We start from the raw sequence: 27,125 nt of genomic DNA, 5'->3' as shown, positions 1-27,125 counted from the left end.
ATAAATACATACACATATAAATATATATATATTTTATACACATAAATATATATATATATATTTATATAAGAATATATACAAATACATACAGAGCAAATATATAAGTTTATAACTCCGTAGATAAATAATATTCTTCTAAACGACTTTTGAAGACATACATACATATAGTGTTTTACTAACACTCTATGCAAGGCCTTTTGAACTCACGAAATAGTCGACACTGGTTTAGGGACCCTTTTTTCAAAATCAAAGTTTAATATTTCTTTATTTAAATAGGCTATATAGATGGCACATGTGTACATATAAAATTTGTAAACAGACGTGAAATTATTGCGATATCTACATTCGCCAATGAACTGGAATAACGTCCCCACAACGGTAAACGCATCGTTGTTTCACATCGGAAGAGGTATATAAACGACATTAAACAAGTCGCAGGGAGTTGTTGAAAATAATAATAACAAAAGTTGTTGCAATAGTGGACTTAGAAAACGTTTACAATAGGTACCTACTCGTACGTCCAAATTTCCGAACATCTAAAACTAATTCAGACTTTATAATATACTTTGGATTTCCATCCGCTGCACGTCTCGTGAATATCGTTCAAAGTAAACTAATGTTCTGTACTCGATAGAGTTTCTTCTGCGTCGTACTTTTCTTTTTTAGTTTCGTAGGAACTAAAATTAAATTCTTGCCATTACAAGAACTTTATTGGCTTTACATTGCTCTTTAATTTAATATTTTCTTCCACTAACGTTTTAAAGCGTAAGCTATGTTATAATTACTTTCAGTAGCGTACAGAAAATAAGAAATGTTATGTACTTATTCGATAGAGCTTCTTCTTGGACGTTTTATTTTTCGTTATCATTTTTTTTTACTGTGACTATAAATTTATGGACTCTTTCAAATCACATTTTGCTTTATTAATATTTGAAAAACTATGAGCGTGTCGTAAAATTTTCTATTGAAAAAAAACTCCATTTTAACTTTGTTGGCAGTGATTTTTAATAACCTCGTTAGTGAAGTGATGGACACTGGCACTTTGACCATACGTAACATAAGTAGGAGTTTTAATCTTGCATTTTTTTTGACTACAGTTAATACAGGTTTACACTTCTGTTTTTTATTCTACATCAAGTTAGTTTTAAGCTACTCATGACTGCAATCTCACCTGCTGATAAGTTATGATGTCATGTAAGTCTAAGATGGTAAAGAGCTAACCTTTTTGGCATATGAAAGGTATATTAAACCCTAATTAATTCGCTTAGCGGCGCGTCTTTATCGGTAGGGTGGTAACTAGCAACGACAGAAGCCTCGTACCAGACCAGACAGGAGAAAATTCAAAAATTATAAATCTCAAACTGTCGCTGCCAGGATTCGGACCCAAGACTTGAAACCACAGCGCTCAAAGCCGCGCCAGGGAGGTCTTTATAAAATGATTATTACTGTGGATACGCCGTTGTACTGGACGCGACGCGATTCCCGTGCAGGAAATAGAGTAGTAAGATAGTGAGCATATTGTTGGTTATAGTTGGTTTAAGTACTTGTAAGTGAGAAGCGATCTAGAGGACGGCAGAGAATTAGGTGGAGTGATGATTTTGTCAAAATGATGGGAGCAACATGGCAAAGACTGGCGCGTGATAGAGATGCATGGAAAGAAATGGAGGAGGCCTTCGTCCAAAGGGCGTACTGAACTGCGAAACTGTCAAATATAAATAATATGTTAAGAAAAAAATAGTTATAAGGAAGATTGTGTTTTAAATAATAGTTTGAATATTGATGTTTTTTTTGTTAACAATCATGCTTTTTTCAGTAATAAAGGGCTTTATTATTATTATTATTTATATAAGTGAGTTAGTTAGGTAAGTTATAGTTACTCGTTGTTGAAAGTAAGGGTTCCGTTACTAGGGAGTGGCCGACACCGCAACAATGCAATGTGAGATGTCAGCTTTATTGCTGTACAAACTAATACGACCTGGTTTGTTTCGTACAGATATAAAAATTGCTTGTGATAATTATTATAAGTAAATTTAGATAAACTTTCCAAAATGTGCGAGTGGCTCGTACAGCGTTAAATATTTGAATTTTATAAATTTCCGGTTTCACCAATTCCCGGATTAAACACCGGGTATTTAAAATTTAATTCTCTTGATGCCGGCTGCTGTAATTATATTAGCGACAGACTGCTCCACAGGCTATAAAGATGACAAATGTACTAGGGCGCGGGTCGAAACGATAATCAGGGTATTCCTACTTGAATTTAAATTATGGTAATAGATAATGTAATAAACTGTGTGCTAAATATTTATTTAGTCAACGCCTTAACAAATATTATTTGACATTTAAATAAGAAATAAAAAAAAATTGCCTTGTGCTTATTCACATACTGGCTACGTACCAATCTTTAGTAGTGTCTCAAGTGTAAAATGCGATAAAATTATTTGATTCCAAACATAAAAATAAAATTATTTTTTTTTTGCTACTAATACTGGTGGTGGTCTTTAAGAACCCTATGGTATTTGATTGCATAATTTAAAACTGGATACCTCAATCTGTAAGAGCATAAGGGCCGTAACATACGGATGGACGGACAGCAGGAAACAAAGAATCGCGTCGTCGTCAGATTGTTAAGAGTTATATTTTCCAATTATCAGTTTCAGAAACCTTATTACAGAAGATTTACCCACTTCTATGTCACTCGCTGCCTTGAAAGAGGAGCTTTGTGCCCAGATGTAGGTTTAATGGGCAAACAAAGTTACGGATGGTCTATCGTCATATTGTAGTATATCTAAGTTATAGAAGACTTTAAGCAATTAAAATATCATTTACTAGCTGTTGCCCGCAATTTCGTCTGCGTTTGATTTTGTTTTTGATATGGCATTAAATTTAGTTGTAGTTCTATAAAAATTTAAAGTATTCAGTATCGTTCAGCCCTAAATGAGGGGTTTGCTGCCTTTATCTCCAAACACAGTTTGGGCAAAATTAAAAACAAACAAACTTACATTGACATTTATAATATTAAGTAGGGAAGTAGGGATAGGGATAAGGATAGGGATACTAATAAAAATACTACGATAATACGAACATCCAGCCCAAAAGTAAGCGTAGCTTGTGTTATGGTTACAAAGATAAATGTTGAATATTTCAAATAAATATACTACTAGCTGATGAATATTAATTCTTTTAATAATACACATAAATCCTTTTAATGTACAGATAACATATACCCAGCACTGAAAACCATTCATATTCATCACACAAACATTTTCCAGTTGTGGGAATCGATCCCACGGCCTTGGACTCAGAACGCATGTGGGTCGCTGCCCACTACGCCAATCGGAAGTCAACTTTACTTGATTCAACGGTGGAAGAAAACTTCGTAAGGAAGTTCTCCATTATGTTTTCTCACGGCGTGTGAAGTCCACCAATAAGCACCGGGTCTGCGTGGACAACGGCCTTAATCACTAATTTAAGCTTAATTGTATATCTGTCAACACTCAAATCAAAATTCAAAATTCTACAAAGGTTGCCTGTAAGAGATTGCTTGCCGAAATAGGCCCGCCTTTGCATGTCTACTTTGTGTACTATTTCTTTTCCTGTATGTTATACGTGCAATAGTGTTTCTTCTTCTTCCTAATTTTCATAATATATCGTGGAATTCCGCAAAGTTACGCCTGCTTCTATCCAATATTTAATCACTTCTCATTGTGCGAGGAGACCCGTGCCCGTTGATAAGTTGACGATGATATAAGTGTAGAAACATTTATGCCTATAATTTTGATTTTAATAACGTTAATAATGATGCGCTTCTTTTATTCGACCCCTCCTGTACCGATTGGAATAACGCTTCAGAATTATTCCCTTAACGCTAATTTAATCGTTTATTATTTAGCACTTTAACATAACGGCTAAAATGCTATAACGCCCAATATTTAGCAGCTTCAAAATTGTTGAAAAGATCCTTTTGTTCTGTTCAGCTTGCTCGGGGGAATAATGAACGCTTAATGTTATACGAACGTTCCCTTTTACCTCTTGATATAAAACGAGTGAAATAATTTCCTATTCCTCGCGCTTAATTAGGACTTCTTAGCGAATGGGTTAAAATTGAACTAAGGGCCAAAGACTCCGTCCAACCTGTTCATGTCACGTCTACCCTGTTCTTGTGACAGAAATTCAAACTCAAAATTTAATTAAATCATAATCATCATCGTGAATCACAAAACTCATAGTGCTACAAAATTGCAAATTGTGGAACAATTTCCCCAAAATACATAATCTAGGGTTGTTCAAGGAGCGGATAAACCAACTTCTTAAAGGCCGGCAACGTATCGGTGGCTCCTCTGGTGCTGCAGATGTTTTTGGGCGGCGGTGATCACTTAACATCAGGTGAGCCACATGCTCGTTTGCCAGCTATTGAAAAAAAAATAAAAAAAGAAGTTAAGAATCATGGTCATGGCGGTTTATCACACCAACGGCAGGCGCTCCAGACCTGATCTTTCACAAGAGACTAAATTGTACCAGAACGCCGATTCGCTTGACGGCATGTTCTCGGTAGATTCTGCCTTCCAAACCGGTGGTTGAGTCACTACAAATAGACATACTTGACATTTCAAAAGGCGTTATATTAGGCCTACTTGAAATAGATGAATTTTGAAATAATAAAAATAAAAACCCATTTCATATTTTTTTGATCCAGTGTTACGATGTTTCGATCTCCCTCAACATTAAGTTCCTCCGAATCAATGTCGTAAGTTTAAATGGCACCTAACGTCCTTAGTCATCATCTAAGAGTTGATGAAACATTTTTTTGTCTACGCATCTCATTTAAGCAATTCTTAGGCTTAGTGAAAAATTCAAAATTCATTTATTTCAAGTAGGCCTAGTTCATAAGCACTTTTGAAACGTCAAGTCAGTTAGGTTTGGGAGGCAGATTTCACTGAGAAGAGCCAGAAATAAAACTCAGTAGATTGCTGTTTTCCAACATCATGTTAAAGTTTAACAAACTAGAATTTTTCTGTTTTGTGAGCGGGGTGGCCTGTTTCTAAGCAGCCTTGTCGCTAAGAAATTCATCAATAGTGTATGTAGTAATCACGATTGGTTAAATGTGTTTTATATATTGTTTAAACTTAGGTGAAGTTAGATCTAATATTACCTTCGGTATCATGTTATAAAAGCATATACCCATCCCAACAAAGGATTTTTATACTTTTTCTCAGATGACATGCAGATATCACTAATTTATGTCCGTTTCTGGTAAGTCGATTGTTTATATCGACTTTTTATTTATAATAAAAAGCAGACATTAATCTAATACAAAGTATATTACTTGATGGATAGGAAGTAGCAAGTACTACTGCTCTTCTCAGTAGGTGCATGACAGATATTTATTGTACGAGTTAACCGGTTTTACCGCTGAGTAATTCGTCGCGTTCCGGTACGATACTCGTAGACACTCACAGTAAAAGGGTTTCACTATACAGGTATGGTATACCCAGTGGCGTGCATAGAAGGTATGCAGATGATATAAAATGAAGAAAATCTCCATTACAAGTTATAAAAACATAAGGGTATGCTTTTTATAACTCTTACAAAGCCTATCCTTAAGTTTCTTATTACTCGTTCGAGAGATTTTTTCATTTTATATTATCTACCCGCTTATTGCATACACTGTATGCGCGTCACACTTTACCTCACCTTTTAAGAGTCACTAGCAGATTCTAGCAACTTCGTATGCGTAGAGTTTCTGATAATATCCCGTGAGATTAAGATTTTCCATGTTACCATTGCCGTCTACAAAAAGTTATTTACTTATGACAAATCTTTTTTCAAATGCTTGTCAGTCTGACTAATCTTCAGAACACCTGTGCTGATTACACAGAAAGTAACAAAAGATAATTTTAATTTCACATGTCTACTTTTATGGGGGTGAAATACTTACGAGTATTACTAGTACGGCTTACTAAAAGTAAAAGAATTAAGAAATTTTCTGACTTTGACTTTGACTTTGATATTAGATGGTAGTCCTTTTAAGGTTATAGTTTAATTATAGAGTACAAATCTATCTTTACGCAGTTTAAACGGGGCCTGAGAGATTGAAGAAGATTATAATGAATGTTTTTGAAGTTATATTTAAAAATATGCATAGTTTTTTAAAACAAATAAATAGAAACAAATAGATAAAAAGCCGTTAGAGATCGTACTAATATTATAATTGTGAAAGTGTGGATGTTAGTTACCCAATCACGCAAAAACGGATAAACGGATATGGATGAAATCTGGCGTGAATGTAGCGTTTGATATGGAAAAGAACCTACCTTATCCTGATGCTTTAAGTAGCTACGGAGGGAAAATTTAAATTGTCAAAAGTCGTGGGGAGAAGCTAGTAAGTAATAAATAGTAAAAATCAAATTAAAAAACAATCCTAAAAATTTGGTTAGTGTTTGTAGGATGGTGTATTCATGCAAATACTACTGAACGGATTTAAAATGGTAAACATATTTCAAGTTGATAGTCAGATTAAAATATAAGATATTTTTATCCCGAAAATCCATAAAGTTTCTTTGAAATAGGCGATGAAAGTATTCGTGAATTTTTCCATAACTCCATCTTTAAATTTATATTTTTCTGAATTTTCTCTGATCAGATCTGTTTTAAGGTGTTACTTATTACCGTCCTATCGCCACGATATATCGACATACGTGCAATCTCGTGCCGCCATGCGTACGTCATAGTATGGCGTACTGTAAAATTAAAATGCAATAAAAAACAGCAAAACCGTCACCTTTCTTCTATCATTACAAAACAATAGCTATTCGACCTCTTTTAAACTAATACTGTTTGCAAAGAGTATTGGTGATTTCTTATAGCTGTGCTAATTATAAAAAAAATTAATTTTCCTATAATTTTACTCATCCTAAAAACGACATCGTCATCAGCTTGGTAAAATGTTTTTTAAAGGTATCTAGTATTAAGGTTTTTTAATGGGTCAATCTTCCAAAATAAACATTTCTAAAATATTACCTTTCATAGGATTAGCGAAGAAAGACAAAATAAACATTAACGATCCGTTGGCCTTTCTATTAATCTGTTTAAAAACCTTTTCACGGATTGCCTAAATATTGTATCGCAGGAGACTAAAGGGGAATACTCATTAAAGATTTTTGTTCTAGACTTTTTTGTCTTGTTACCGTCTTACACATTGAATAAACATTTAAAGCTAAATGGATAGATAATAATAAATAATCATAAATAAATAAATAAATATACTACGACAATACACACACCGCCATCTAGCCCCAAAGTAAGCGTAGCTTGTGTTATGGGTACTAAGACGACTGATGAATATTTTTATGAATAATATACATAAATACTTAGAATATACATATAAACACCCAGACACTGAAAAACATTCATGCTCATCACACAAACATTTTCCAGTTGTGGGAATCGAACCCACGGCCCTGGACTCAGAAAGCAGGGTTGCTGCAAACTGCGCCAATTGGCCGTCTAAATCCGTCGATAGATCATAGAATGTATTTAATTTTTTCAGAATGGTTTTTTATGTTATAAATACCAGCCATATATAATTTTATATTGTTTTTAATAACTCGCTGTTTTTTTTTAAATTAAAGCCAATTACACTTTATTTCTTTGTTTTTGTAACAAATTATAACATTGTTTTTAAATTATTGACATCATTCTTATTCTGGTAAATGTTCCAGTCCTGCTTTCAAACTTACTTTCTCAGGGTTAGGTTTATTTCTATGACTCCCAACACAGCCGCAGCATTTGAATTGAATCAGTTCAAATTGGGCAAGGCGCTTTTAGAACTCTATACCTACTACTAAAGTTCTTCAAGATCGGACTGTCTGAAAACTCTGGTAATGTGACGTCACTGGTCTCTTAGAAGAGGGAGTATAGTTTATTGCACGGATTGCCTAAATGTCGTATCGCGTGAAAATAATTAAGATTGTTTAATTTGGGACCGTGCTTCATAAAGGCTTTTGTATTATCCCAAACACGTTGACTGGCTCGTTATATTAATTGATCCTCGAGAGGTTTCAGCGTCTCTCTGATGTTTCATTTTCTTTGTTCCAGAGTCAGATCGTGAATGAATGAGACAATGCTCGATTAATTTACTAAGTGTGTGCTGAATATTTCGCTCTCAAAACGTACTGTAGAATACTGTTCTATTTAAAGACAGACTATTCTAACAAAAACTGAATATTTTCGTATTTAATGTACTATATATGTACTTGTATATTTATGTACTTGAAATATTTATAACTATTCGTCATCAAAAAACAAACGAAAAATGTACAAAATGGCGTATCTAACTTTAATTTTGATACATTATTAAAGGTGACTCGCAATCATCTTAAATTCTAACAGATTATCAGGTTTAAAAATTCTGAGTACCAGCCCGGAGTTAGGAAATGGCTACATTCACAACCATACCTCGAAGAGCACGTTAAGCACTCAAAGCCCACCAACCCGCATAACCCTTTTACTCTCCATGAGGAAGCCCGAGCTAAGGGTCGGAACGTTTATAGGCTGTAGACAGGGGTGATGTTTAAGGCATAAATTGTAAACCATCGATAACATATCTTTGAGTTGTAATATAAAGAGATAGAGTGGTCCGTGCTCTTTGAAGCTAAAGCTGTGTCCACACTAGTGCGAATTTATCTTTAGTCCACGTCTTTATAATTCAAAAGACAATATGAAGTTTATGATTCCGTATTAATGTCAATTTTAAGCAAGAGATAGCGACAAATCCGGTTCTCAGTTTTCCTTGATCACTTATCGTCAGTGTCATTATGTCGTTGATCATCCTACTGAAGAGCAAATTACACTACCCTTCATTGGAAGGCATGGATGCAAAAATAAATAAATAAATAACTTACTGATAAATTGAGATATGCAAAGAGATATTGGTGATTTCTTATAGCTATGCTAATTATAAATATGATTTTAATTATCAAAGATAAAGTTGTTTTTAATTACTATATTGTTTTAGGTAATAATACAAATAATTGCTTCAACGGTAAAAGAAAACATCGTGAGGAAACCTGCATGCCTGAGAGTTCTAAATAATGTTCTCAAAGGTGTGTGAAGTCCACCAATCCGAACTGGGCCAGCGTTGTGGGTTACGGCCTTAAACCCTTCTCATTGTAAGAGGAGACACGTGCTCTGTAGTCGGCCGGTAATGGGTTGATGTGATGATGACTTTTTTTTAAGTCAAAAGATCGTTAAATAGTACACCAATAAACTAACCGTTCAACTTTTCATGATTTTTTTCTTTTTTTTTTAAATAAACTTTGACAGAGATACATATTGTACATAAGTGATAAGATTACCCCAGTAAGAGAATAAGTAAACCGATCGTTTATTTTTGGAAAACACGCATATTTTTTCCTTTAAGTCGGAGTAAAAAGGTCAAAACAGGTAATCTTTTACGCAAAAAGGATGGTCGCATTTGATTTACAACGTACGTATCGACATCCCTTTGCAACGTTTTCGCCTGCAAATTGAACCAATTCGCTAAGGTACAATTCCTTCTTTAAATTATGAGTTTGGTTCGGTCATGGGATGTGACAGGTAATTTTGCAAATGGCACGAACGAAAGTGGCAACTCATGCTATTTCGGACTCCATCAGAGAAAAGGATATTTGAAAGTGGGACGCAAATATATCAATGGAAATATGTCAAAGCCTTTTTTTTCTAAAATACGATCATGGCAGATGAAAATAAAATACAATGTGCGTGTGTATACTTATGTGCGTAACATTGTTTGTTACCGTTTTCCTAAAACTACTGGGACTAATACTATAACACTGTGTTTACCGATTTTAGTTGCTCGCTTTATGTAGTTAACAACTTACGTTCGGCTTTAAACTAATAATGTGTTCCATACAAAGACGAAGTCGCAGAAAAAGCCTAGTTGCACTGCATACCTAAATAACGAAAATAATTGTTAGAAAAGGTAATGGGAAATAAATAAGAATGATTAATTGAAGATAAATTAAAACCGGCGTATAATCTAAAAGTCATTTAATGTTTGCAAAATCTCGTCTCTCGGACAAATTAGTTAAGTTCATTTCTAAAGGCCTTTTTATTAAGGTAGAGTTCCAATAATGTCTTTGAACGCCATTTCAAGTAAACAATTTGCTGTTTATTACAACCAAGTGTTCTTGTGCCAGCGGAATAAAGACTAAGCTTTGCTCGGAGTATCTTTACGCGATATAATTAGGAATTTGCAGATCAGTAGAAGATCAGAGTTACGACACACTCGTATCATTATCCGCAGTCTATTAACAGTCCACTGCTAGACGAAGGCGTTGTCATTCGTATAGGAGAGAGAGATTTAAGGGCTACCTCCACGAGCAAAATTACTATTTTGTCTAAAAACCCACGGCGTTATCGTCGTGAGGAGCTTGCCTGTATTGAGTAATATTGAATTCGATAGCACATAATTTCTCGTGGAGTGGGACGCCTTAGAGCATTAACCCATCACGCTACTATTTCGCGGGCTTCAGCGATGTATATTACATGCCAATGATAATAACTGGGACTGATGGCTTAGCGTTCTCTCCAAAGCAGGGGGCTATTACACCAACAAAAAACAAAAAAAAAATAATACCCAATCATTATAAGCTCACCTCGAGACTTCATGATCCGTAGTCAAATATGCTAACCACTTGACCAACGAGGCGGTAATTTCCACACGTTATTTTCAATAACGTTAAGTATTATTTCGTACCAACCAAATTATGCAATAACTCTCTCACCACGCTACATTGGTGGGCAACGACTTAACACGCTCTTCCAGTAATGAATGTATTGTATTAATACAAAGCTAGTTTCAAATTTCCAGACTTGTATTGAGATTTTTACTAAGACTTCACAATTTATGACCCAATGCGAGCGTTGAATCCGGCACGTCGTGATCTCCAGTCAAACGTGCTTACCAATGAGGCAGTGCCAGCGACCAACGTTGGAACACCACAAATTTTTTAACGCAAAATTTACTAAGTGTTAAAAATGTTTTAACCGCGGCAGTTGAAACAGTCGGTTGGATGTATAACTTAACATTTTTCTACTCTTGATATTCGAAATACATTTTAATTTAGCATCATTAACTACAGAATGATTGTTTTCTTGGTTACCTCGATAATGAAGAGAAAAGGGTTTAAATACTTGGAAGATTTGAGCAGATCTATATTACCTTTACCTATATTGCCTTATTTAGGCAATGCAGACCCATCAATGAGCACAACACTACGGTCACTTCATACAGTGGTATCGTTTTACTTTACAATACCCACGATACTACCACGGGTAACGCCAGAGGTACCTAGGTCCACAATAATATTTTTCAATTCACTAACTTCGTCTGCGGTTTTACCCGTGTTTTTTATTAACGCATACAGTGCCTATATTCTCTACTTATGCTATACATTCGAATGTTGCTGCGTAAAAAATGTAATTTACGTATTTTCAAAGGTCGGGCCTAACTGCGCGTGCGCAGTTTGGCAAGCACAGTGCACGTATAGTAATAAACTACGCACTGTTTGCGTTCTCGAGAAGACAATCTTGTTTGCACGTGAATTACTTACTCGCTAACAAGTCGCAAATACGTCCAATAATATCCAGTATTATGTTCCTAAGATGCACGTTCGTGCTTCTTGGAGGAGTAGCTATGCTTGCATGTCCCAGTGTTGTACCGATCTTTGCCACCATCTAAATCTAGTGCAAGAAGATATAAATTATAAATCATATTACAGTAGTGTGGTTGTTCTATGCTTGTAGGCGTTAACGGTAGTTTAGGACGGTTAGTAATCCTTCTATTGTATTACGTTCCAGACATATCGTTTGCTTCCCAGAATGGTCGAACGAGAGGAAAAAAAGTTGACCAGGACACGGACAAGTTATAACGGAGGTTCAACTGCGTTTTTAAATTATTTAAAACGTTTGACTGATCTTTTGAGCCAGAGTGTGAGTGAGCTGCAATTCAGACTTGCTGAAGTTGAATATTTGTACGAAAATTATGATAAAATCCAAACAAAGCTGGAACTTTTAGATAAGTGTATAGCTATTTAATTAGGTGAGAGAGCATAGTTTGAAAATTTATATTTTTACTAGGTGTCAAGACTCAACAAAAATTATGTTATTATTAACAGTGATTGTTTCTCTTCTTGCACGAATAATAATAGAAATCCGGCTCGAAGGACCATATGATCAGGAATCCAGCTTGTAACGAAATAAATCACAAATTTTTATTATATTGAGATGTCTAATTTCTAAAATAAATATATATACTACGACAATACACCCATCGCCATCTAGCCTCAAAGTAAGCATAGCTTATGTTATGGGTACTATAATGTCTGATGAATATTTTTATGAATAATATACATAAATACTTAGAATATACATATGTATAAACACCCAGAAACTGAAAACATTCATGCTCATCCCACAAGCATTTTCCAGTAGTGGGGATCGTACCCGTGGCCTTGGAGTCATTACGACTGATGATTTATAAAATATTTGTCAACGATAATTTAAACGAAAAGTAGGTAATACTAAAAGATCAAGCATGATGATGATCACTTATAACCTCTCTAGATTAGCGCATCAGATAATATTGCAGTCAAAGGCAAACGTGCCTTCGAATAAATTTGTATTGTATTGTAAAACAAAGGTAAGAATTGATTACAAAAGCTAAGTTTAAGCCAGAGCGTCCAGTTTGCGTCCTGCGTGCGACCAATCACAAAACTGTTCTTTGAAAGAGCAATTCAATATTAGTCACGTGGTGTAAACTTGAACCCTGCTAAGAGCGCAACTTTGACGCCGCTATTTAGTCGAGCCTGAAAAAGAAGTATCATATGTGAACGCACCTTATAACGCGTCTGGAATATCACTCTTCACTATAAATACTACCGCGTCGTGTAATGAATATTCAAGCGGTAATGTTGTGATGTAGCATAAATTTCGCTGCAAAACCTAACTGAAAATATGTAGTGTACGGTATGCGAGATGTTTTGTCTTGAAATAACGGCTTAATTTTATGCGAAACGCTGGGAAAACGCGGTTACATTTTGCAAAGCGATCTGCGAACAAGAATAATTAATTTGTTAGAATATCTGTTACTGTATTTTTATATAGGATTAACTTTTACAGCACATTATCTAAGGCGATGAATAATTTATATCAGAAACGATCTATTTAAGAAAAACATATTACTTTATCAAATTGATTCTTATCTCCAGTGTAAAAGGTATTATTAAATTTAACTTACAAATGGCGAATTTATGGAGTTATATGGCAAAAATTTTAATCACTTATTCCAAACAAACGCTAATGTTGTTTGGGATGAAAGTATCCAATATCCCATATTCAAAATATCAGTTATATACCAAATTTCATTCAAATCCATTCAGTTGTAGTTTCATGATGCGCGCACAAACAAACAGACAATAATATTCAATAATTGCTTTAATAGTTATCTTACACAGTCAACAGTCTTTACTGTTCCGATTCGGAAACTCTATCTCTCACAGATGGCGTTAGCGGAAGAATAAATTTATAATTTAATAGAAATAATTAAAAATCCTCAAGAAAATTTTAATCATTTAATCCAAAACAGCTTAAAATTCATTACTTGAAGTGCGCTGAGAAAAGTATACGTGATACATAAAAGTTATATACTACGCTATGTAGTATTTCTATCATAGTTAAGTCAATAGCAGCTTTTGTGTTCTAAAATGTAATCGCCGATTGAAACTAAAGTGGTTATATTGGTACCGCAGTATTATAAATAAAATAAATACACTCTGACAATACACATATCGCCATCTAGCCCCAAAATAAGCGTAGCTTGTGTTGTGGGTACTAAGATAGCTGTTGAATATTTTTATCAATATAATATACATAAAATACTTATAATATACAGATAAACACCCAGACACTGAAAAGCAATCATTATTAATCCGTATTCATTGTTACTCAAATAATAGTGTTATCAAAAAGAGTTAGTATATAGCAGTAAAATACTTTTTAATTCATTCTAATCAGCCATTTAAAAGTTACGCGAGTTTAAAAACATTAAGGACGGTTCTTAATCTGTTGTTTTTAGAGCTACCATTAATTGAAGAAGTCATTTTCAACAACGACACACGATTTTTTACTTGTTATTAGCTAGCTAATATAAAGAGCTTTAACCGACTTATCCTTCAAACCTCAACAGTTGGTCCTATTCATTCGCAGAGTCCAGTTAACATTGCTTATCCAGTACAACCAACTATTTCTTAAATAAGTCTTAAATAGTCTGCACCTACAGCAGGGCTAGCACAGGCAGGGGACAAAATTATATCCCCTGACAAGTAATATAATTAACGTGTCCACCTGCTAAAGCATGGGAACATGGAATAGTAGAAGTTTACCCCCGTTTATTATTACACATTCTCGTATAAAAAAATCTAAACCACTAAACCACTCGTAAAGCATAACGCTGAGGCGATACTATGTTTGGAAAAAATAGCACCACAGATAGGTCACAGCCATTATAGATTTTTTTTTTGTTTTTAGCTTATTTAATTTTTATTTAGTTACCTAATTTAAAGATCATTTCTTTTTTTTTCTTTATAGTTTCAGTTCTCATTGATATGTGTATCTGTTGTTGTGTAGCGTGTACTCTATATGTTAATTCCTATGTGTTGTTTTTTTCCCAAATAAAAAAAAATATTTGGATATTATTTCCACTTATGTGCCATTGCTCTCAGAGTTGATAAAGCTGGAGGGATACATTTTTATTCTTTCCCGGGGATAAAATTTTCTCCTGCCCATGCTAAACATAAACAAACGCGGACGCAGTCACGGGGAACAACTATACTGGTATTCTATAAAACAATAATTATGTCATTATAACTTTCGATCGGAGTGCGATAGCATCTGGTAGCGTTATGAATAATTAAGCCTCCAAGAGTTGCGCTCAATAGCGTCAGGCAATTAATCAAACTCATTATGCCCAGAGATATAGATCGTTTTTATGCTTTCCCTTATTTTAGTCGACATTTATATAAAGTTACATGTCCAAAAAGCTAAAACCTGATACCGTTTTTGAAAACAGTTCTATTTAAGGTTGTAATTTCACCAGCTAGTAAGTGAAACTGCAGTCTAAAATAATTTTTTTTTAAATTTTTCTACGTTTTGGCCTTTGGATTCAGATGTTGACGGAAACCCCTGTTGGGGGTATGGGAGTTATAATTAACCCGTACCCCTAATCAGTTATCCCGCGCCGTCTTAAGAGTGGTAACTAGCCACAGCAGAAGCCTTCCACTACACAAAATCGAATTACCACACTATAAGATCTGCATAATGTGGCTATGAACTAAGTTCCGCGTACTTTATGCTATACAGGAGCCCTATAATAGTCGTAATTTACAGTAGCATTTCGTATCATATTATATACTGTTGCATTAAGCGTTAAGCTTTACTAAGAGTACGGAATTGCGCTATAGTCGTAGCAATATAGAAGCATTTTGCGTCTAACGTGGTCCGTTTGTCACTAGTTTTAAATAAACACCGATTACTTTACCAACCAAGACAAGAAAGACAATTTGAAACTACAGTTCTCCCATTATTCGTAAAATCTAGTCTAATATCGTGCAGAACATAGAATAACAATTGTACTCTGAAATACAATGCCATATCCAGATATTACTCCGCTTGAGTTCAAATAATAGTTTTTAGTACCGGTTTATTCCAGTTCAAACTGGTTTAAAGTAGGAATATCCAGATTATCGCTTCGACCGGCGCGGTGGCCTCAGTACATTTGTCATCTTTATAGCCCCGCGGAACAGTCTGCCGCTAATAAAATTATACCAGACGTCATCAAGAGAATTAAATTTTAAATACCCGGTTTTTAGTCTGAAACTGCTTACAAACAGAAGGTTATATACCAAATACCAATTCTAACTGATGTTCAGGCTAGCGACATCTTTTCTTAGGATAAAAGTATCTCTTTTGTATCATGTGGTAGATGTTTTATGTGAGTTTTATTTCTGCATTTTTAATCATTCGATGAAGTGTGTGTTTGTTTATTTCTTAATTTGTTTGTAACCTATTTAAACTGACTTAAAAAAACGGAGGAGGTTTTCAATTCTACTGTATTTTTTTTTTGTATATTTGTTAATCAATTACTCCGACAGTTATAAACCGATTTTGATGATTATTTTTGTTTGGTACGTTATACTTCAGAGGTGGTCCTATTTAATTTGGTACACTTTCATGTATTTATCACCGTAACCTAACATCATCATTTCTTGGCAGAATGTTTCCAGCAGCTCCAAGCGACTCGTTTGATGTTGACGTTACTTCGTCGTATGTCCACCTGGTTGCGGGTCGACCCCAACGTCCAGCGGTTCTCCGAACTATGTGACCCGCCCATTGGCACTTCAGCTTCGCAACTCGTTGAGCAATGTCAGTAACTAGATGATTTCATAGCTCGCTGAGTGACCCTGAGCTTTTTAATGAGCCCAACATTATGAACCGAACATTAATGATGAAATATTAAACGCTTCATAAGTGCCCGTGATAGTTCTACACAAATAAAACATTTTTGAATGTGAAATTTTGAAATTAATAGCTAGCACGCGATAAATGATTGTAGAGGGAGTTAGCACCAGCATGTATGCATCGATATAAAATCAGCTGTTAATATTTTTATTGCTAATTATTCCTTTTATATAAGGAGCAATACAACTATTGCACGTTTCTTGTATGAAATATAATCGATAGATAGTCGCTTTCTATAAATCGACGTAGGTAAGAGACCAAAGACGACAGAACTCAGAGTTTTTCCAAACCGTGTAAACAGAAGCCATTGAGGTTTTCTCATCAGAACTACGAGTAAAGTTGAGCGTTTGAATTCCTTCCTGCAGTGAAGATCCACGTATATTGCACAACAAAACATCGCTTGGTTATCATAACTGTTGGTTCTGTAATCAAAACTTTGGCTACCAACGTCAGCATGTATAACTAAATATATAAATGCTAAATGTTACTGTATATAAGGCTGCTCTCTAAAAGATTCTAGCTATAATTATCAGAGGTTGTGCTTGCACTCTTAAAATAGTTTCCTTAAGTTCTTATTCTGGAGCATCCTCGGCATGCTTTACAAATTTGGCCCAGTCTTCTTGAGTAACATTATCAATAGCGTTGTGAAGAATTTCAACATCAGCAATGTCAAAGGTATGATTTCTTGCTAATGAAGGTCGACGACGCATCAACCCCGTGTGCGCAGGGTGTATAAGTTTAAAGAACGGAAAGGCAATGCATAAGTTTAAAGAATGTGTTAAAACACATTTATTTCAGCGAGGTTATTATACAATTGATGAGTTTCTTAATGACAAGGTTGCTTGGAAGCATTCATTCAAAAATGAATGTTAAAATGTAAAATGTAAATTTTTGATGTTGGAAAAGAGCAACTGCTGAGTTTCTTGCCGGCTTCTTCTCGGTAGAATCTGCCTTCCGAACCGGTGGTAGAGTAACTACACACGGACAGACTTGACGTTTCAAAAGTGCTTGTATTAAATACTAATATAATATAATAACTTGAAATAAATGAATTTTGAATTTGAATTTGAATTTGAAATTGGATTGAAGTATTGATATCGGGTTGCATTGCGTGCACATTCCCACTGTCAGTGATATCGACTATAGTATTTTGTTAAAGTAATATTGGTATGTGCTAGGTCTGAACATTTGGAATAAAAACACCTGATAACGCTCGTTTGTTGAACTGTAATTAGCTCACCACCACACCACATGGTTCCAGTACACACTTCCCATGGCAGTGCTATCGTCGTCCTGAATGTTAGTCAAGCTCACTGTTGGTATCGCGCTTGACTACTGGATTCACTAGGAAGTTAACGCATAGTTCTTACAGCACAGACTCAGTCGCGATGTAAGGCCTCTTTAATACCACTTATTTAAGGCCTCAAAACCTTCTTTACTCGTTAATGGTAAACTTAAGGAATGATCCAGAAACGTTTAATTATAACTATCCTCGAAATTAAATTCTCGTTTCGTAAATATTAGGTGTATATATACTACGTTAAATAATTTTAGGAAACTATAGGATACGTTGCCACGCGGCAACGTATCCTATAGTTATGAACTTTATAGGCTGGTAATAAGGTGCTTTAAGTATTGGGTAGAAGCATGAGTTACTTTGCGGAACCAGTGTGTCTTGTGTGTGTTTACGGTTTGCTGTGTGACAGCCGGTTGGCGCAGTGTCCCGAGATCCTGATTTCTTAGAAATCAGGATCTCGGGACACTGGTATGATTCTCACAACTGGAAAATGTTTGTATGATGAACATGATTGTTTTTCAGTGTCTTGGTATTTATGCGTATATTATAAGTATGTATGTGTAGTATATTAAAAAATATACTTTAGCTCTCTTAGTACCTATAACAAAGTAAGTGTACTTTGGAACTAGATGGCGATGTGTGTATTGTCGTAGTATATTTATTTATGACAAAAAAAATCCATGTCATCCAATAAACACTAAGCTTAATTTTTTTAAATCTGAAATAAACTAGAAATTTTATATAGTGTAATTTACAATTTCTCCAATTTTTATACTCAACACTAAACAGATCTTCCGCAAGATACTCTCTACGCAGTTATCGCACTGACACCGGAGCATCCTAAGGAGTTGCTGACTTTACAAAAGTCTTAAGTCTATGACTTAGCAATTGTTAAATGTAAAGTTTAAAGTTCTTTCTAAAGTTGTTTTCCAACAATGTTAACAAAGCTGGTGCCAAGTATAACTGCAAGCTTATAACTGGAGCCAACCATGATACCTGTGTCGAATATAATAAAGGTACAAACTTAACAGCTGACGCCTCCCGAACGTGCTATTCCTGTATCAATTTATGTTCGTCCGATTATATTCGCTGGATATCTGGGCTTCGATAAACGTCAGCCTGTTAATAGAATAACCACATTATTGGTTATTCTAGGTAGAAATTTGGAGTGTTTCCGTTTGAGTACATTTAGATTGTGTCTATGACGCGAGCTGTTTTACTTATAATTGCTTAATATTAAGTATTTTGCAATTATAGGTAAATCAGCTCACGTAATATTTTAACTTTTTATATATGCTTATAGTGTTTAACAGAAGTTAAGTAAATATTTTTAAATTTGAATAAGATCACATATATCTAGATATCATTTTAATTTTTTATTTTCCAAATTGAAAGCAACTTTACTTTTAAGAGGTATTTCAAATAACTGTTGCCTGTTCTATAAGATACGCTAAGGTCATTACGAAAATTAATATCTTCTACATTTCAAATCTTCACACAAAAATGAGCGTAATAATTCAGTAATTTATTGGCTCTTTGAACTCGAAGGACCATGAACGTTCGAACTGAATAAGAATTCACCTTCCACCAGCCACTCACATCGATAAACGGGGATTTGAGCAATAAACACAATGTTGTAGAGAAATTATGAAACACTGTTTTAAAACAAATATATTAGAAGTATTTACGTATATTATTCATAAAAATATTTATCAGTCATCTTAGTACTCATAACACAAGCTACGCTTACTTTGGGGCTAGATGGCTATGTGTGTGTATATATATAATATACATAGTTCTAATTTTTCTAAAGATATATATATATATATATATTTATCTATATCTTAGAAAAGTTAGAGCTGCGTACTAGGATTCGAACTGGCCCCCCGAAAGTGAGGTCAAAGTCCCACCCACTGGGCTATCACCGCTTCAACAACACCAACAACAAACATATATTTCTAGTAAATTTTAGTGTATTTTTTTAACAAGACAGGCTAAAATGTACATGGGTAATTATTTTAATTATATTGTGAACTCTATGATTATAATCTATATCTATAGATATCTAAGTCAAAGTCATTGTGGTAAAAAAAGGTTGTAAAGTGAAGATCACGTATATCTTCATTATTTAGACCTCATATCTTTAGCCAGTGTCAGACGAGTTTTAATATAACAGGATTTATGGTCCCGGAGGCGACATTCATTTTGGGTTATACTGTAAATATACAGCGTAGGCCAATGAAAATGGTCAAGGTTATTTGTACAACTAATTTGATATTTTTATATGACGGGTACAATCAAGACTATTTCCAATACCTACCTTATGCCCGTTTTCACCAAACCTAGGAATAACGTTATTGGATAAAAGCAAGTATTGGCGTTACTTTGCGGAAATTCATGATATATTATGAAAATTCAGCATAATTTGCTATAGTCCGCGAAAAGCAGGAGAATCTGTATGGGATAATTTATAATTTCTTCAATCCTTTTATTCCACACCAAACAATTCTTCGGCAATGTACTCTCTTCGCACGTTTCGCTCCGAGCATCCTCAGGAGATGTTGACTTTACAATGAATAATTGTTAAGTGAAAAACACATTTGGCACATTTGACTAATTTTTCACTTAACAATTATTCATTGTCAGGCATGCAGGTTTCAAACTATGCCCCCGGAAAGTGAAGTCGAGCTCCTACCCAATTCGTTATCACCACTGCCATAAGCAAACGAAAATAAATAAATTAAAATGTTCACTTACGAATGAAAATAAAACGGGTGTACACTTTTTTTAGATGGCAGTGTAATTACCTGTAGTCCGTCCAAGCAGTTATTCCTTGGAGGGTGATACACTCGGCAGTATATTATTAATATCACAAAACACTTTGTTTAACTTGCAATGTAGGTACTGTGCATTACCTCCAAGGTGGTGTTTTTTATGTTTATAGTGAAAGTCAAAGTCAAATATGCACATAGACGACACCTTTACGACAACACATTTAGACGACACCTGATTACATTTGTAATCATCAAAGGTGACGAATTTAGTTATTGCCATCATCTCACTTCTTTGTCATATTTTACTTAATACTAAAGCACCAAGGGTTCCAAACGCGCCCTGGTCTAATAAGAAGCCCACAACAAACTTAGCTGGTTGTTTTTATTTTGTTACCACCATCTCACACTGTCATTTAAAACTATTTAAAAAGCAACCTGGTAAGAGCATTTACTAATACGACTATTTCTACAATAGGACTTTTCTATAAGCTTAAGTTTAATACAAACTTTAAACTTTTCAAGAGACATCTCCAAGATATTAACTGGTAGTTTATTGTAATATTGTATACAATTTTCTAGCCAATAAACTAGCTTGACTGCACACACATCCGATGGTCAGTGATGATGTGATGTGAAGCGCATTTCTTTAGAAGATACCTATACACTCGTGGTTTGATGCGGAAAACGGAAGCTGGACGGAAATTTCAGATTTTTGCGGTGCGTATTTGAACACAGTTCTTCTCTCTCACATAAAATACGGTTTTAGTATGGACCCACGGCCAGATTAACGTTGAACAGAGCCGAGGACCGAGTCCTTGCAGGAGGCACCCTCGGGTCGACGTTTCCCACGTTGGCAGAACCAGAATATAAATCAGAGACCTCGTAATCCGTAGTTAAACATGAATACAATTAGACCAAGGAGGCATCTAAAACATATAGACATACATCTATAACGTATAATAATAGCCGAAAATTTACGTATTTTTGAAGGGAATTTTGTTTTTCAGCATCGACGGAAAGGTAGGTAGGCTATGTGGACCATGTATTAATCGGCAAAGCACTCAGTCCGCGTTAGCCGAAGAAATGTGGGTTCAAATCATGCCAGTTCTGGAATTTTAATTTGTATTTTAATAACTTAATATTTGATATTTTCCCAAAGCGTTGCTAAAAAGCAAGAATGAAATTAATAAATAGGTATACATAAATAAAATAAAAGTGACTGTCTGTGAATGTAAATTACTAGCAGCTATATATTATTCTGCTCGTATGATTATGGATGAATGAAGGAATAAAAGAGTATGCTTTTATTGAACACGAAAAAAATACATAAAAACAAAAGTATAACAAAATAATGTATACAATTTGGCGGCCTTATAGCTTCGTAGCGATTTCTTCCAGGCAATCAATAGTGAATTATTTATTTGAACGATGTCCATCACTACGCAAACTCTTGCTTTGCTTTTACTGCGTCCCTACATGGTCGATATACCGCGCTTCGCATCTTCGTTTCTGATTCGCACCGCTAAGATCTGGAATATCCTTCCAGCTTCAATTTTCCCCAGTACCTACAATATGAGTAGCTTCAAATCAAGAGTGAATAGGCATCTTCTAGACAAGCGCGCTCCATCTTAGGCTGCATCATCGTTTACCATCAGGTTTGCAGATTGTAGTCAAGCGCTCGTCTAAATACATGAAAAAAACTAAACCTGCAAGCCTGAGAGTTCTACATTATGTTCTAAATGTGTGTAGATTCCATCAATCCGCAATGGGCTAGCGTGGTAGACTACGGCCTTAACCTTTTACATTGCGGGTTGATATGATGATATCTTTTGGAACACTTTGTTCTTTGGTGTACAATAAAGTGTATTCATTCATTCATTCATTCATTCAAAGCTCATCACTATACCATGGGAGGTAGTTTTTTTCTATAGCAATAGTTGACGTACCAAGCTGATGCCTGATGGTAACCATCCAACCAAACAATCCATCCATTGAAAACCATCACCCATTAACGGACCACTTCTCTTCACACTTTGCAGGGCATGCAAGGAACACGTCCTGCAACTTGCCGCTCTGTTTCCATTATCCTGAAGCTTAGGTAACCCTCAAGAGTCTGTAATTACACTGGCACCCACGGCGTTCAGACCGGAACACAGCATTGGATCAATGCGGCTTAGCGGCTATTACTTAGAATAAGCATGGTGGTATTTCTTTATCACTTTATAGATCTTGTCTAGTTAGAAGAGAACTTAGAATATAAAATTCCAGGTTCGTGAATATCGGAAATAGAAAAATCTGAAATCGTGCGCAGGCGAAGTCGCGGAAAGCAACTAGTGGACTGATAAAATCGTAATCCTTTTGCGCTTCGTCGGGTGAGAACGCTTTAATTACTGCAAGTCGCGTTAGTGGTTTTTTTTACTAAAGCGCCAAATGGGATTGAAAGTAAACAGCAATTTATTTCGAGAGCTACGAATGCTAACATGAGTTTTAAATAGTGGGAAACATGAGTCTTTGTGATATACCGTTTTTTGCGTCTACTGTGTAAACTAGGGCTTTGATTCTCTATAGGAGTTCTACATTCAAGCGTTTTTTTTTTAATTTTTTGCCGTTCGCTTGTATTTTTTGCTCGATAGGAGATACTCTCGAATTTATCACGTCGTTATGATCGGGCAGCCAATGCTAGAAATAAATTTTTTAGGGACTTTCAAATTCCATCTCACCATCATTTTATTTTAGCCACTAATCAGCCTTTTAATACACCATTTGTTCACGGTTAGCATGGGCAGGGTATAATTACATACCAGGGGAAAGGATAAAAATGGATCCCATACACAAGTGGAAATATAATTTTTTCTTGCCCTGCTAAGGGCTAGCACGGGCAGGAGGCAAAAATTATATCACCCGATTATATCCCCCGACAAGAGATATAATTAACGTGTCCATCTGCTAAAGCACGAGAACGTGGAATAAGAGAAGTTTACCCCCGTTTATGAATTATTACACGTATAAAGTGGGTTTCCTCTGAGAGTTGATAATACTGTGAAGATTAATTTTTATCCTTTTGCCGAGGAGACAACTGTCTCCTGTCCATGCTTGCCGTGCTGGGCTTGTGTGACTAACCCGCATTTGGCTAGCGCGGGGTGGTGAGCGGCCATAACCCTTCTTATTTTGAGAGGAGATCCGTGCCCCGTACTGGACCGGCTATAAATAAATAAATAAATAAATAATTATACTACGACAATGCACACATCGCCATCTAGCCCCAAAGTAACCGTAGCTTGTGTTATGGGTACTGAAATGACTGATGTATATTTTATATGAATAATATACATAAATACTTATAATATAAAGATAAACACCCAGACACTGAAAAACGTTCATGTTCATCACACAAATATTTTCCAGTTGTGGGAATCGAACCCACGGCCTTGGACTCAGAAAGCAGGGTCGCTGCCCACTGCGCCAGTCGGCCGTCAAATATATGCGGTTATAGCTTGATCATGATGATGACGTGGCTAAAGCCTCCTTGTTTATTAGACAATGTTGATTGGTGGACTCTAAGAATTATCTTAACATTGAGTACCACTTTGGTGCAGTGGTAAGGTCTGCTTTTTTATAAGTTAGAGGACGCAGGTTTGATCCCCAGTAAAGGCGATTCGGAAATTTATAAATTTAGAATTCCCTGGGCTGGTAGTAGGCTTTCGCCATGGCTCAGAATTTATCAAAGAAGTGAAAGAACGAAGACGTGCCGCTAAGTAATACAGCGTTAGGTCACTACTCTCTTAGACTACATCTAGTGGAATTTAAAAAAAAATCCACAAAAACGACGGTTTAACTTGCTCTCTGAATAGCTTCTAAGTGAGGACAATTTGAAGACACAAAATCCAATATCCAATAACCTTAGGATCCAGTCTAATGTATTTGCTAGAACCAATGGAGCAGTTTCAGGTAATTTCAAAGATTACGTCGTTCATATAATATTACGTTACTCTTTAGCCTATTCTAAATCACAGTCAGTCAGTCACAGAACTGTTCTAAATGTATAAGATTTATGTATAAATGACAAACGAGCCTTTTCATCAGTCGTCGATTTTAGGATGCGCATAAAATGAATATTATTCTATTTGGCAAACAAAAACAAACTTTCCCCCAAGATGAATGAACGCCACCAAAATTTTCCAAGATATTAATAATATCTTTCCTTCATTCCTATATTTCTCATGTAAAAATCGAGTAATAAAATCGCATAAAATTTATTTTCACCGCAAAATATCAAAGTTGATGAACATCCCAAACAAAAAATAACGTTTTACTTTTCCTCCCTTGATTTCAGCGCGAATTCGGTAATAATCATAATTTGGCAAAAAAAAAAATAGCTTTTTCTGTTTGGAGTTTGATGAACGATTTAAATATTGCTAATGATTATTCTTGAATAGCCAATTGACCAAATATAATAGACCTTGGAGACAGTATCAAATTAAATTATTAACAAAATAATAAAGAAGTAAGATAGTAAGACTTGTTGGTTTGCTTTGATCTTCCATGCTTATTTCTGCCGCATTGTGGAAATACTGTACTGCAATCTAAAGGGCGTGGTTACCTGTGTAATTATAAGTCCATGAGGTTTAACATCTTCGTCTCAGGTTAATTGACACAGGGTGACACATTCCAGGACGTAATCCTTGCATACCCTGCGAAGTGTCGCTCTATATATAGCCGATTGTTTTCCGCATACCATCAGGTGGGCCATCTAATTAGTGCAACAATTATAACAATAAAGAAAAATCCTGTGCAATGGCACAAGTGAATCTTCTTAAAAGTAGCCTACGAGAGATAGAGAAAGATACAGAGTATCAGGAGTAGGAGAGAATAGAAACCTTTAGAATTCAATTCAATTGCGATATTGAATTTATGTGCTGACCATATCACTATTCTCCTCTTTTCTGCTTCTACATTAATGTAGAGACATGTCTCGAGATAAGATATACTGTTATAGCTAGGGTTGTACCTATTCTTTTGTCCCTTTTAATTAATCTAAATAAGGGCTTCCGCCCATTAGCCGCTCGGTTTAATCTTGCCAAGGAAAGGATAAATTTTGAGTCGTGAAAGGGGTCTAAGTGCCGCCGGTGTGTTTATGACTTTATTTATTATCAAATTTTAGATATTACATGTATCAATCACAGAATTAAGAACATACATGCTCCTTGTTAAGCGATTATTGCATGCAGTGTATTGTGTCCATAAACAGAGTTGTTTTGTATACGGAATGCTGATGTTGCTAGCTCACAAACTTTCTCATCCCATTTTATGGTTAACGTTTAGAATACTAGAGGTAGAATAATTACTGTAACAACTGCTACATGAATGAGTGATAAAGTCTCGTTGATGCTTCAATATAAGTCGTGTACACGCATTCTGTATGTTCTTAATTCTGTGGTATCAATTAAATGTGGTTGATAATAACTAGGCCTTGCATTTACTGTAACTCTAGTATAATCAGAATCTCAACTTATTTTAATGAGCACATGCTTTTCTAACCGACTTACAAAAAGGAGGACTTATAAATTCGGTTGTATTTTTCTTTGTTTGTTAGTAAGCTAACAAACAAAAAAAAAATACAACCGAATTTCGTTTATCCTCAGATCTATGTCATTTATAAAACAATTTCAAATTTATTTTTCTTGTGTAACGGTATTCTTCCCATGTGGTCCCATTTTCATCATGGTGTGCCCAGTGCCCTGTCGTTGGCCTGTAATTGATGGGATGATGATGATACAAAAAGGAATACAAAGTATATGACGTAGTAAATTGTCGCCAAATGTCGTAGAAAATATTTATTTCTGTTTTTTTTCTGTCAAAATTAGTTTTTTTTCACGCTTTTTAGAAGAAGTTTAGCAAAACTATCATTTGTGAAACCATTTGCAAAATATCGTAAACTTTCAAAAGCATTTCAATGTAATCTTTCTTTTAAACCATGTATTTAATCCTTAATTATTATCACATTTACGAAGCGCTTTGAATTATCGCTTCTAATATATATCGCAAAGGGGTAGAGTTTTCTTCCGGGTAATGTTTTCTCCTACGCTTGCACCCACCTCCATTTCAACTAGACAAAAAAACAGTATCAGTGTTTATGTTACGTTGTTAATTCAACAAGTTGTTGTTGTCATCTTGTTGTCCCATTGATCTGTCAAATTTGGACGAAGTTTTAAATTATGACGTACATATAAAATGACAGATTTAAGCCAAAGCTGACGTTACGTATTCTAACTCAAACACACTAAGGACAAAGTACGTAATTCTGTAAAAAAACATCGATGCAATCAAAACCGAGACACCGCCTGTTTGCGATCCGCCACAGTTGTGATTGCGTGGATGATAAAAAAAGCTATAAGTCCGATTGCAATCAAACTAGTCAAATCAAACTGAAGGACCACATACAAAATAAACACTTATTCATAATGACGTAGAGCTCA

The 27,125-nt window shown here is 35.1% G+C and overlaps 1 protein-coding gene across 1 annotated transcript in view; it reads right to left on the bottom strand.

Moving 5' to 3' along the window:
• Positions 1–27,125, bottom strand: part of LOC120623905 — a 40,116-nt gene that overhangs the window by 6,414 nt on the left and 6,577 nt on the right. The window lies entirely within an intron of this gene.

The sequence above is a fragment of the Pararge aegeria genome, chromosome 5, assembly GCF_905163445.1.
Source record: "Pararge aegeria chromosome 5, ilParAegt1.1, whole genome shotgun sequence".
In the NCBI taxonomy this organism is placed as follows: Eukaryota; Metazoa; Arthropoda; class Insecta; order Lepidoptera; family Nymphalidae; genus Pararge; species Pararge aegeria.
The sequence above is the reverse complement of the archived record's forward strand: the minus strand, read 5'-3'. Positions and strand labels throughout refer to the sequence as shown.